Consider the following 13,681-nt stretch of genomic DNA (forward strand, 5'->3'; position numbering starts at 1 on the left):
CTTTCCTTATCTCTCACCAACCTCCCCAGGCTTTGAATTTAAGCTAGCAGAAAGAGCAAACTCTGGAGGTTTCCTCTGGCCTGGCCCTCCCCCCACCCCACTTCCTTCCCAGTGTCTGAATCCCTGCCAGTCCTTCCCCCAAACGGACCTTCTTTCCGCCCCTTTCTACCACCTCCCCTGCTAGTCCTTTAAGAGTCAGTTTCAGGTGTCACCTTTCCAGGAAGCCCCCTCCCGCGAAGGATCCTGCAAATGTACTGTTGTAGAGTGCCTTCTGTGTTATTCTGAAATTGTCAGTTTAGGTGCTCTCTCTCCCCAGGTCTGTCCTCAGGGCTCCTTCTTGGCACCCTCGGCATTTAGCACAAAGGTTGGGACAGAGTGGGCACTCAATGCCTCTTGGTGGAACTAAAATATCTCGATGCCCTGAGTCGCTAGTCCTTCCCTGACACGCTTGCCCTGGTGTGAAGCGCCTCTGACTGAAGGAGAACCCTGGGCCAGAGGAACCAGGGGAGGAAGTCTCGTGTTCTGGTTACTACCAGTTCCTTCCTCTCCTCTTTGAGCTGTTCTCAGTAAGGGACGGGCAGATCTGCAGAAACAGACACACTGACTCCTAAAAACACAGATTTCCATTTGAAATATACAAGAGGAATAGAAAGAAATGTCATTCCTTCCAAGAAGTGTAGGTGCTTTGTACGGGTTCAACCCGCTAAGATTTAGAACCCGGGAGAGGGAGCAAGTGCTGTCTTCCTAGCCTGGTTGAAAGCTCTGATTCTTGCACTTTCACAAACCCTGCCCACACATGCAAATAGTTACCCATCTATCATTTTCACCTAACATATATAAACAGGTGAAGCTGAAATGAGCTTGGATGCCTTGGGCTGTCATTATCATAACCTCAATTTCCCACACTAGAGACACCATCACTCACACAATGGAGCATGCTTTCGTGTACTCACAGTCCTCTTCCCAAGTTACAGACCTCTTTCCATGTATGTCAGCTCATGCGACTGTCACCCAAAGCACCATATGGGCAAGCAAGATTCAGGAGGATGGATCAGGTTGTGAGGAGCAAGGGCCGAGGGCTGGGGGATGGCCTCATGACATCACAGGTAAGCGATGTCATCATATACCCACAGTGTAGAGGCAGCATTCGGTGGGATGAGCTGGTGGGATTGTTGTAACCTCTGTAAACCTCGTGTTCATCTCTTGGGGAGTCCCTTTAATAGAGCCATGGGCTGCTCCTAACACTGCTGACTCATGACACCCAGTAAGTACTCAATGAAGAAATGAATGAGCAAATGAAGATTGCTCTCCCTTTAAATACCTCTTCATTAAACTAGTTCTATCTGCTCAGCCCAATGGAGACAAACTCCAGAGAAATGGATTTATAAATCCCAGCAGAGAGCTCCAGCCCTGCGCAAAGCCTGCAACAGAGAATAAAGGAAGCCAGAGGAACATGTTCACCTCAGCCAGGCACAACCTATCCAGCAACAGCTTCCCTCTCTATAAATTCAATTCTCCCTCCCCGATCTGTGGCTGGAAACTTTCCTTGTGTTCTTAATTTCAGATTCTTAACATGAAGGTGACATCTTTCCTAGTTTTCTACAGGGTACCCCATGGGAGACCCATGCCAGGAAAATTTATGCCTCTTTCCAAAGAAAGGACAGTGGAATTCAAATGCCTCAACCTCTCTAGTACCTCACCAAGTTTCCTTGTTAATATTTTGGGGAAATTTAGATTTCCAGATCCATGTCAGGCTAGTCTTGCTTGATGAAATGTATAATCCTGTTTCAAAGGTTATTCTGATTAATCAAAGTCCTGGCTCATTAAATGGGGGCTCTTAATCATAGAAAAGAAGGAAGGAAGGAGATGAAGGAAGGGAGGGAGGGAGAAGAAAGAGGAGAGAGGAATGAAAGATAAGTAACGAAGGGCAGGAAGGACAGACGGATGGAGGGAGGAAGGAAGGAAGGGAAGGAGGAAAGGATGCTTACTTAACAACACAAAGCTGGCCCCCAGCATCCTCTCAGAGGGCATCTTGAGAAATGAAATGGACCATATGGGAGGAGCAGTGATGGATGTATGGCAAGTTTCTTTCTTTCTTTCTTTCTTTCTTTCTTTCTTTCTTTCTTTCTTTATTTGACAGACAGAGGTTACAAGTAGGCAAGAGAGGCAGGCAAGGAGAGAGAGGAGGAAGCAGGCTCTCTGCGGAGCAGAGAGCCCGATGTGGGGCTCGATCCCTGGACCCTGGGATCATGACCTGAGCCGAAAGCAGAGGCTTTAACCCACTGAGCCACCCAGGCGCCCCTGTATGGCAAGTTTCTACAAGGATCACTGTTGGGAGGAGTAGGCTGGCAGAATGTTACCCATACATGCAATCTCCTTAAAAAAAAAAAAACAACAACAACAATGCTTGAACATGAGAATTACATAAATATTCAACAAATATGTACAAGATTTAAAATATTTAGTATTTAAAAATAAATTTTAAAAAGTTGGTATCAGGAGCCACTACTATTGACTTTACTCAGTGGAAATTTCAAAACCACCTAGACAACTTGAAAGCCACCTTTAGACCCCAGTTGGTTGTCACCCATATGACATATGTGGGTCATACTTCCCCTCTGCATAAACAAGAAGCTCCTGCTGGGTTTTTCCACCATCTTTTTGTTTCTTTTCCACTTTTGTATCCTTAGCCAGGATCTGGCACAGAAAAAGAACTTAATAAACAGTTGTTGATTTATGAATACCATGTAAACAGAACTGTAAGTCTGGGATTCTAGTTCCAACCCTGCCACTGGCTTTCCATGTGATTTTGAGAAGGTCACTTTATATTTCCAGGCCTCAGTTTCCCTCCAATAAACTGAAGACAATAGGATGGTTGACATTTTTAAAAAATATTTTATGCATTTATTTGTGAGAGAGAGAATACAAACAGGTGTGGCAGAGGGAGAGGGAGAAGCAGACTCCCCATTAAGCAGGGAGCTCAACATGGCGCCCAATTTCAGGACCCTGAGTTCATGACCTAAGCCAAAGGCAGACACTTAACTGGCTGAACCACCCATGTGCCCGGTGGTTGACATTATCAATAGCTAACACTGACTGATCACTTTGTATGTGACTGGCACTGTCCTTACCTGTACCTGCATTAGGTCACTTGATCTTCACAATGAGCCCATAAGTTACAACGGATTATTTCAAGTCACCTCACACACAGCTTTGAAAAAACCCCAAATGGGTGCCCCAGTGGTCTTTAAGACACTTGTAAAAGGAATCCAAGTATCTCTGGCTGGAACACACATTAGTCTCAGGTCACTTTTGGGCATGGAGCTATCACCTTTTTATCAAACATAAAATCGTCTCCTTTGCACATTTCAAATTTAAATTTTCTCTTATCCAGTAAAAATAATGAGTAGTATAAGCATGTAGGCAAAGTGGTGGGAGAAGATTGGAAAGGAGAGAGAGATGGTTATAGCTGGCCTCTGACTGTGAGAATGAAGGGAGGCAGAAATCCAGGAATCTCCTATCCTAGGAGACTCCACTCAGTCCCCCATCATCTGAGTCCATAATTAGCCAGCATAATTGACAGGACACCCCTAAGATAAATTCACCCACTGTTTTGCTCATGATACCCTCTACGATAATAGGTATAGGATGTGGCCAGAAGGGATGAGGATTAATGAAGATGCCATTATCCAACTGCCTCCATTCAGTCCAGGGAGGCCCAACTTCCCTCTGACTTGCCAGTTTTAAAGCTGAGCTATGAAATAAGAATGATTTTTTCCTAATTCAGGAGAAGTAAACATCCTTGAGAATCCTAGAAACATTCTGTTCTCAGTCCTGTGCAGTTTCCTCAACAGGCTATACACTTGGCCAACACATTTGGGGCTGCCAGGAGAAACAGTGGGAGCAAAGAGGCTTTTTTTTTTCAGAGAGCTTCAATTAATTTGAAAGAAGATATCTGAACAATGACTTCACTGGGAGTCCTGCTGTTGGAATACTGAACAAATTTCACAGTCATTGTTTCAATACTGGCCATGAAATTCTTAGTCAGATTCTATGGGGAGACTATCCCCCTCCTGGATCCCCATCCCATGAGGAATAAATATATTTCTTCTCTCCTATTCACTGTACCAGAAGCTGTTTTTGAGAGAGCCAAGTTTACTGGTTAGATGGCCTGACTCAATCAAGAGAGACCCAAGTGAATCCTGATGCTACCATGTACTAACTGTGACACTATGGGCAAGTTCTTTACTGTTCCCAAGGTACATTTTCCTCACCCATGAGCCCACTTCAATATCTTTCACAATTTAAAAAAAGGATGAAGGAAAGATGACACCATTTAGGGTTGTTCTGAAGACTAAATGAGATCTACATGAAAAGCTCAGAGCACAGTCCCCAGCACACAGAAAACAGTCAATCAATTATAGCTGTTTATTATTTTTTTTTTAAGATTTTATTTATTTGACACACAGAGAGAGAAATCACAAGTAGGCAGAGAGGCAAGCAGAGAGAGAGGGGGAAGCAGGCTCTCCACTGAGCAAAGAGCCAGATGCGGAACTCAATCCCAGGACTCTGATATCACAACCTGAGCCGAAGGCAAAGGCTTAACCCACTGAGCCACCCAGGCGCCCATAGCTGTTTATTATTAATACCTTCATTATCATCCAACCTCTCCCTTCTACTGGAGGACCTGGTGGCTTGGATAAGAGAGTTTGAAATTGCAAACTCAAAATAGATTTGCTTTTCAGGTAAAGTTCTATCATCACAAATGGAATTATACCTGTAGGATGTATTCCAAAGGATGAACTCTCTAGCTATACTGAGTATATAGTACATGTATATATATGTATACATAGTGTGTATATATGTATTGTGTATATAGTGTGTGTACATATATGTATGTATGTATGTATGTATGTATGTATATATACATACATACGGAGTCACATTCTACAGTTAATGGTCCATGCTTCCTGGATTTCCGTAAGATGTAGTTTCAAATATCCCATGACAAGGAGCCCCAACTATTGGTACAGAAAACATGGTTTGTCCCTGTCCATGATTCTGTCTCTATGATCAGTCTTCTCAAAGACAGTGTAGTTCTGGAGGATTGGGAATTGAGGAGATTGACTTGCAATCCTTGACATTCTCAAACTTGGAAATTGGAGATAAGTGGGACAGTTAGGAGTAATTACAGTTTTGAGGAGGAAGGTGTGGAATCTCTACAGTGATGCTACAGGTTTCTACAGTGTCCGTAGTTGATTATGCAAGATTTCCCTCCCTCCCTCCAGAATGAATGTAAACTCAGAATTTCTAAATCCACACCAATGGAGGCACAGCTAGGCAGCCAGAAACTTGGGCCACCCACCAGACTACTCAAGTCCTGCAATTTGGGGCAACTGAACTCACCCAGACAAGCCTGACTACAGGTGACGAGAGACTGGAAACACTCTTACTTGGGGATGTGAAAAGTGGAAGGCAAATTCCCTGGGTTCTTGCCTTTTGTTTTGGAGCCACTTGCATCTAACACATGCTTCCCTATATTAAAATTGCTCTGTTTTGAAACTGAAAATGTCACAAGGCAACATTATCACACTGATCAGTGAATAACAAAAAAAATTGAGGGAAAACTGGAAGATATGGAATGTGTAACTTCATATGCAGGGTAACGAGGCAGCAAAACTATCTCGTTGCTAGGCTTCATAGCTTTAATCATAAAGCAAGGAATTCCAGATTGTTCCACCTCAGGGCAACATTCTACACAAAAGACAATGTAGGACTTGGTTCCCAATGTAACCTTAATTTGTATGCTTACTTATTACCAGGACCTTTTCTTTCCTAGCACAAGAAAAATAACTTCCAAATGCAAGACCAGTTGTTAGCAGGAAGGGGGGTCTGGGTTGTTGGAGTCCTGGGTCCCCATCTCAGCTCTGCCACTTCCTCCTGGACTGAGGGCAAGTCACCTCCCTTGTTGTACCCATCCTGAATCTGTCTCCTCATCTGAGTGAAGGGATGACAAGCCAAGGAGCCTCATAAATGTACGGTGAGAGTCCTATGCGAAAATCCCCATGGAAGTGTATTGTCAATGAAAAAGCACGCTGGTTACCACAGGTGGTCTTATCCTCAAGTTGGTAAAGGATTAAATTCTGAGTTTTCAGCTATGGGCATGAATCTGTCAAAAGCACAGTGGCGGTTGCAGGGGGAGGTGGGAATGAAGGAGAGGTTTTTTCCTATAGGGGGTAATGTTAAGAGCAAATAAGGCACGATTCTAAAACACTTCTGTATGTATTTCAGGCCATAGTCCAGATTAAGTTGGATCATACATTGAGAGAAAAAGAGGACTTGCATAATGGTTAAATCACTCTTCTCTCCAATCAATGCTTTGGTGCTCATTGAGTGGGTATGCTGACTGCACCCTTATTCCATCAGAAGTGAACAGACAGCACTCTCCATGCATAGTAAGTCTATTTCAGTGCCAACAGCTGGCTTCGCAGATGTCAACAACAGATGCATTTTGTCATTCCAAGATGCAACTCTCAATTAATCTCCCTCTCTCCTTGTTTTTGGAAACTTTGACATCTATGTATAAAATGATTTTATCTTCCTGGTTAAACTCATTACACCCAGATGTATCCAGTCATCTTTACAAAATGAGGTTCAATTTGCTCAGGAATCAGAAATAAAAATTACCTCTTATATCAAAGTATTAGTGAGAGAAATCTCAGTGAAGATCCAGTTTGCCAATCACTTCTAGCAAAGGATCTAAATACGTCAGCCAACTAAATCACCTGGCGCCCACAGAGATATTTCAGCAGGAAATCTGTAAATAAGATGGATATTCAATATTTCATAGAGCAGTTTTTATGACAGGTCTGTATAGCAGGGCCATCACTCCACAAATGTTGAAAAAAAAAAAAGGGAAAGAAAAGCAGCTTAGTTAGAAATGAAAACAGAGGGAAGGAGAGGTCTTCGAGAGCTGAACTATGGTTCTAAGAAAGGAGACTATTATTCAGGCCTGGCCAATTGGCCCTGTCCCTCTCTAGATGCTTCTGCTATCCATCACATGCACTGGCACTTATAGGCACTGTTCAAAATGAAATCCAAACACCAAACAGACGGGAGCAGATGCGGTTTTAGACAGACATGTTCCTGGGCAGAATTTGCTAGAGCCAGTGGCCGAGGGGAAAGTCTTGGCTGTGCAGGTGCTGAACCTCACTGTGTGCATTTGTTAAGTGAATGTTCATAAGCTATAGGGTTGTGTCTGTTTTTGTTGGCATGCTCATGGCTAGTAGAAACTACCCAGTGAAGTAGGGAATGGGGACAAGAATGAACTAGGGATATTCGGTTATCCTCGCATTCAAGGGGTTTATCACCAACGTAAGACAGGCCTGCCTAAATCTATGAAGAAGTAACTTGATTTATTTCTGCTCGTACCTTCTGTTCTCTCAACCCAACAGAGAAAGATAGGAAAGAGGCACATGTGAAAAGTACCACTAGAAATCATTATACTAGGGCCTCTCCACTAGGAAAAAAAAGGGGGTGGTAACTCGGGGGGTGACTTATATGGGATCGCCTCTAAATTTATGTTGCTAACTCTTAACCATCTCCAGGGGATGATATCTACAGTGACTTTTCCTTGTTCAGGACCAAACTACTTATCTGAGTTGTCTGTTAAGAGGATCACCATCTCTGCTTAGACATGACATGTTCCCTTTTAGAGGATGATAGGGAAGTATTTAAACCAAAACAACGCGTGTGTTGGTTTTAGCAGTAGAACTTCTTGAACCTAATTATTAACCAGAAGATTAATGGTAGTAGAAAGTATTGCTATTCTGACCAGAATGCCTCAGATTCTTTTTTATACTGAGTGTGTGTGTGTGTGTGTGTGTGAGAGAGAGAGAGAGAGAGACAGACAGACAGACAGACAGAGAAAGAGAGAGAGCCCTTTCCTGGGTGTTAGGTCTACAATCCCAATAGCCTGCACCTTTAGCTACTGTCTGGGGAGACAGCCCTCAGTCCGCTCTGCTTCCATCTGAATGCCAGCACTGTCTAGTTACTTGGGCCCTTCCAGGCAGCACTTTACCACAACTGATACATAGAGGCATAAAAACTTCACTTCCCTCGCCTCATATTGGGACAACTCACATTCTAGACTTCTCCAGAAGAATCAGGCAGAGCTAACCCTGTGTGGGGTTCTGCCTGAGATTACACCCTTCTTTGGCTTCCTTTGTTTGTCTGAAAGAAGAGAGAGTTCCTGTAAGTTGGCAGAAGAGATGTGGTTTACCCCGAGCATGGAGTAGGGGAGAAAAAACAGCTAGACAGGGGAAGAGGGACTCAGGCAACTCAATGGGCCCTCAGTCAAATTATGGCCTCCTCATTCTTCTCGAGTCCTTGTGCTCCTGGGGCAGTAGACCCACTCTATGTTCAAATGTAAATCAAAATCATATTTTAAAATCATTTCTGTGGCATTCTTCCACAAGAAGAAATAGTAGCAAATGAGGTCTGAGATAAAATATGTGTCATGAAGAGAGCTCTTAGCAAGTGTCTTTCTTAGTCCACAATCTAGAAGCAAGTACTGGATATCAATTTTGCCAGGCCTGCATGACTTTGTTAGCCCACCAGGAACGCCCTCTGCTTGCACCATGGAACTCACGGTTCCCATGCTCCTCCTTCCGAACCTTGGTTCTGACCTGCTCTCAAGACATACTCCTTACACCTGACTCAGCCCTGCCTCCAGCTCTTCAGCTCCTAACTTGACTCTTCTTTCCCTGGTTTTATTCTCTCTTTCCTCTTTGGACCTAATACATAGCACAGTAACTTCTCCCAAAGATGATTCTAGGTCTCCTCAGCTCTGTAACTAAAGGTCCTTGGAGAAACCAAGAAACTCTTGGTTTGGATACTGGAACTTTCCTAGCTTGGAATGGACCCCACTGGGATTACCTACCTCTTCAAGGGGGATTTGGCTTGATTAGTGGAAAGAAACTGCTTTCTCCCTGCTTTTCAGAGCACTTACCCTCATTTGACATTTTATATAGTTTACTTTTTTTTCTGTTTCCTCCTACTGAAATATAACTCTCATGAGGGTAAGATTTTTTTGGGGGGGGTCTGCTTTGTTCTCTACTGTACCTTCAGTTGCCAACATATAGTAGATGCTAAATAAATATTTTTAATTTTTTATTTTTAAATGCCTTTTTTAAAATCAATTTTAAGAACCAAGTAAATGAAGTATCACCATCTTCTAAAAGATCCTCTTTTTATAGTACAGTCTGGATTTGGTTAAATTTTTAATTCATATGTAATAAATTACCCAAGTTTTGCTTTTCAGGAGAGAGAAGAGGGAGGCAAAAGGAGAGAAAATAAGGCACGTTTATAGAAAGTGTTCCAGTGTATTAAAGGTAGTCTTTAAGCTCAATGGAAAGAAAATAAATTATGAGGGAAAACACTTGGATCTAGAAGAGTATTCTTTAAAAAATGGTGTCATCCAGGTAGAAATGTCTATAAACAAATTAGTTTTAGCATGTTGTTATATAGTATTTTTTCTTATGCAAGACACTAGGTGTAAAAACGTATCATTGCTTTACTGAAAATCTGATGGCAAAGGCTGTCTAATTGCTTGCCATTGTAGCCCTATCTATGCCCTACAATTGCTTGCCATTGTAGCCCTATTTAAGCATTAATAGAATTTTGAGTGGGTTGACCTTCATCAGTGTACCTTTGGAGGTACACCATGACAAATTCTTATCCTACTTTTCTAGCTTGTCTCTGCCCTTCACTGTTGACAATTCTAGATGGGAGAGCCAATCCAGGTAGTTGGTTGAAGACTCCCAAGCAAACTGAATTATTTAACAGAAACAGTCCTACCGTAGGACCTATAACAGTGGTCCTACTGTTATGACCATAACTGAGTAGTGTGTACCAGACTGGCCCTTATCCTTAGGAAAGCTGGATAAAATTAGAAACAAATAAAACTGGTTATTTTAAAGTATCAAGAGCAACTAAGATGGCCAGGCCTAGAAGGGACATCAAAATGCCAGTAGGGAATTTGAAAGTTATAAGAGGGAAGGTAATAAAGTCAGCAAGGTGACTTATCATGCTAGTTACTACAGTGGTTACAGGTATTCGTTTTGCTGGGGAACTCTGAGAGACCGTGTAGAACAAGCCTAGAGTTTTCCCAAATAAGGATTAAGGAACCCACCATCTGTCTATTGAGAACTGCTTCCAGGAGTGTCTCAGTTGGACTGCTATACTGAGGTGCCCCGACCAGATGGCATAAACCACAGATGTTTATTTCTCACTGCGCTGGAGGCTGCAAGTCTGGGGGCAGGGTGCCAGTGCGGCGGGGTTGTGATGAGGACCCTCCTGCTGGTTTACAGGAGCCACCTTCTCACTGCATCCTAGCATGGCTGAGAGAAAAGAGTGATCATCTCTCCTGGGTGTTTTCTTATAAGGGCACTAATCTTAGTCACAGGAGCTCCACCCTCAGACCTAATTACCTCCCAAAGTCCCCACCTCCAGATGCCATCACACTGAGGGGTAGGGTTTCAACGTATGAATTTTGGGGAAGTGCAAACATTCAGTGCCCAGCAGGGGGGCATTACTTTTTCTGTCACTTCAGGCTCATGTGGGCCAAATATGCAACTGTGGTTAAACAAAAGTTCCCCAGTAGAGAGAAGCATATATTTTCAGTAAGCACCTTCCAGTGTGCCAAGGTCACAAAGGTAGAAAGTTAATGTTAGTGTTAGTGTCTGCTAGTCTTTGACCCAGTAACTCTACTGCGGGGTATATATTCAAGAGAAATGCATATATCAGTGCCCCCAGTGGCAGGTACAAGAATATGCCTAGCAGCAAGTCTTGCAATAACTCCCAGCTGGGAACAACCTAATGGCCATCAGGGAGTCAATGGATAAACACACTGTGGGGAATGGGTGCTAGTCCAGGGTGCCACCACCTCTCACGTGGAACCCTGTTGTGGCTTCCTAACCTGTCTTCCTGCCTCATTTCTGGTTCCTATTCTTCTTCCCCTGCCTTAAAAATTTCTCTGGTGGGGTTCCATTTCACAAAGAATACAGTGCAAACTCTCTCTCATGTACCCTGCCTACCTCTGTGCTCCCTTCTCTGTCTGTCCTTCTCCTCGCTCACTACACTCAGCCACAGTGGCCTTGTTCTGCCCCGTAACATAATCACGCAAGTTCTCACTCAGCATCTTAGAGCTTGCAGGCCCTGCCACTTGGATACTCCCCAGACCCGCTCACCATGGCTACTTCCTTCCCATCATTTTTTATTGAGGTATAACGTAAGTATTAGAAAAGCTAACAAATCCTCAACAGTGAAAAGGCACAGAAGACTTTTGCAGGTCTTTGTGTTTTTGAAAGATAGTCAGCTAAGAGGAAAGGGGAGTAGTATGAGGAAGCCAAGATGAAGGCAGACCAGTATTGAGGTGTTTGTCAGGTGTGAGATGAGAAATAAATAAGATCTGAACAAAGGTATTGGCAATGGGTGGGAGAGGAGAGAACGGAGAGATTCAAGAGTCCACCTGGTATCTTGGGCTACTAGTGCACTTACGGAGACTCTAACCACCTTCTTGTGACCAGTTTGTAGATTTAACCTGATCTAGAAATAGGAGCCTCTCCAACTATAACTTGGATTGTAGCTTAGTGTTTTTCACTAATCTGGCCTATAACTGCTTTTTCTTAGGAAGTCTAAGTTCTTGGCCATGCTATTTAACTTCCCTTGTTCACTTAAAGACCGGATTATTTTGACTCACGATGTTACTAATCATTCCTTCCTCATCTTGGATCCCAATATTGCTCCTGCTTTTTCCCAGCCAGTATATGAATAAAATATTGAGCTGCTGATTAATGACCCTATATGCTCCACTTTGAGATGTCTGAAAGAATTACCCCAATGCCCAGACAGCTCTATAATGTCACATTTAAATTAGAGGCTGAATCTTTAAAAGGCTGTTCTCTGTTGTAAAGGCTATATTATAAGGATGGTAATCAGACCTAATTTCATTTTAGGAGAAAGAAAAGAAACATTATCTCTTAATGTCAAGAGAAGAGCACCATTTAAAATAGACAAAAATGTAAGTTAATGCTTTGACTTCAGTTATACTTAGTCTTAGGTTGAAAGTACCTTCTCGGGAAGGTCTAAGAACAAATGGGGATTCTTGTCTTTATTTTTGTCTTTAATTGCTTTGATCTTAGAACTCTGACATGATGCCATTTCCCCTTCTCTGGTTTATTTAATGGGTATTACACTGGCATTGTACTTCTTCCCATAGTGGGCACAGGTAGTTGGTATCAACTCTCTGTTACAGAAAAACTCACCACCTATCAGGGGGATAAAGCAGTCGGTAGAATCTTTGAACTGACTATAACTGAGATTCCATATGGAAATACAACAGAGAGGAAGGGCCCACAAGGAGCTCTCAGTCATCTCCATCCTGAATGATAACCAAAGCCACAATCATAATAACGGCATCAGGACTAACCGTATTGGTCGCAGGGATAACACAGCTGATGTGATCAAGCATTTACTATGTGCCAGGCACTGCTGAGTACTCTACACACTACATCTCATTTCATCTTCTCAACTCTACAAGGCACGTATACCATTATTATCCAAGGTCACTCTGCTGGGAAGGGGCAGAGTGAAGATCCAAATCAAGGTCTGATGCCAAAGAACATGCTTTTCACCACTGTACTGTACTGTAAGGATCTGCACTATTACATAGCTTGGTATTCACAGACTTAACCCATGATGGTGTTCTTCGTGTGAGTTATATTTTGGACAGTTTACCTATATTAAAAGGAAACACTACTTGGACTGAAACACATAACCTTAAATGAAATGTCTCAATCTAGTGGCCACCCAGCCAATGGTCATACAGATCTCACAGTTTCCAGGACAGCTCAAATTTGTTACATTATTTCCTTCTATCCCATAACTATCATTCCACTTATTAGACCACATGTCTCAACTGCTGGATTAGAAATTATGGTTGCATTAACCACACTGATCTTCTTAAGCCATTAAAAGGGGACATCTGTCTTTACCTCAAGAATCTTTTAAGACCTAAATGCTACAAAGCTCAAGTGACATTGACCATGCTCCAGCTCAGAGCCTTATCACTTTACATTTTCATGTTACTGTATATTAACTCATCTCAAAGCAGTTTTTAGTGTTATTGCAAAATCCCAAAGTTCTATCCAGAAAATGAGAAATTGTTTCAAGTGCAATGAACACTTTCCTGAAAATGACAAAATTATTCTAAAGTTCATCTTGGAAGAAAAAAGTGTTAAAAAAAAAAAAAAGAATTAAGAGGAAAAGAAGGCCCTGTATTTTAAAATGTACTTAAAAGCTTTCACAGTAAAAATAGTATTGTACTGGTACAAAAACTGACAGATAAATATGAACTGATATATATAGCAATATATCTCTATCTATACTGAACTACACATGTGATGAAGGAATAGTCACTTACTAGTTAAAAAATTGATGAATTATCCCTCCTTTGGTATGAGGAAAGTCGGCTTTTGGGAAAAACATTAAGTTAGTTCCTCATCTCAAACTACGGCTAAAAATATATCCTATGTGGTTTGAAAACTAAGTGTAAATATTGAAAACTTAGCCTTACTTAAATTTTTTAAATGGGAAGAAAATATAAATATTTCACTTTTCT

This window comes from Martes martes (assembly GCF_963455335.1).
Source record: "Martes martes genome assembly, chromosome: 7".
Classification (NCBI taxonomy): domain Eukaryota; kingdom Metazoa; phylum Chordata; class Mammalia; order Carnivora; family Mustelidae; genus Martes; species Martes martes.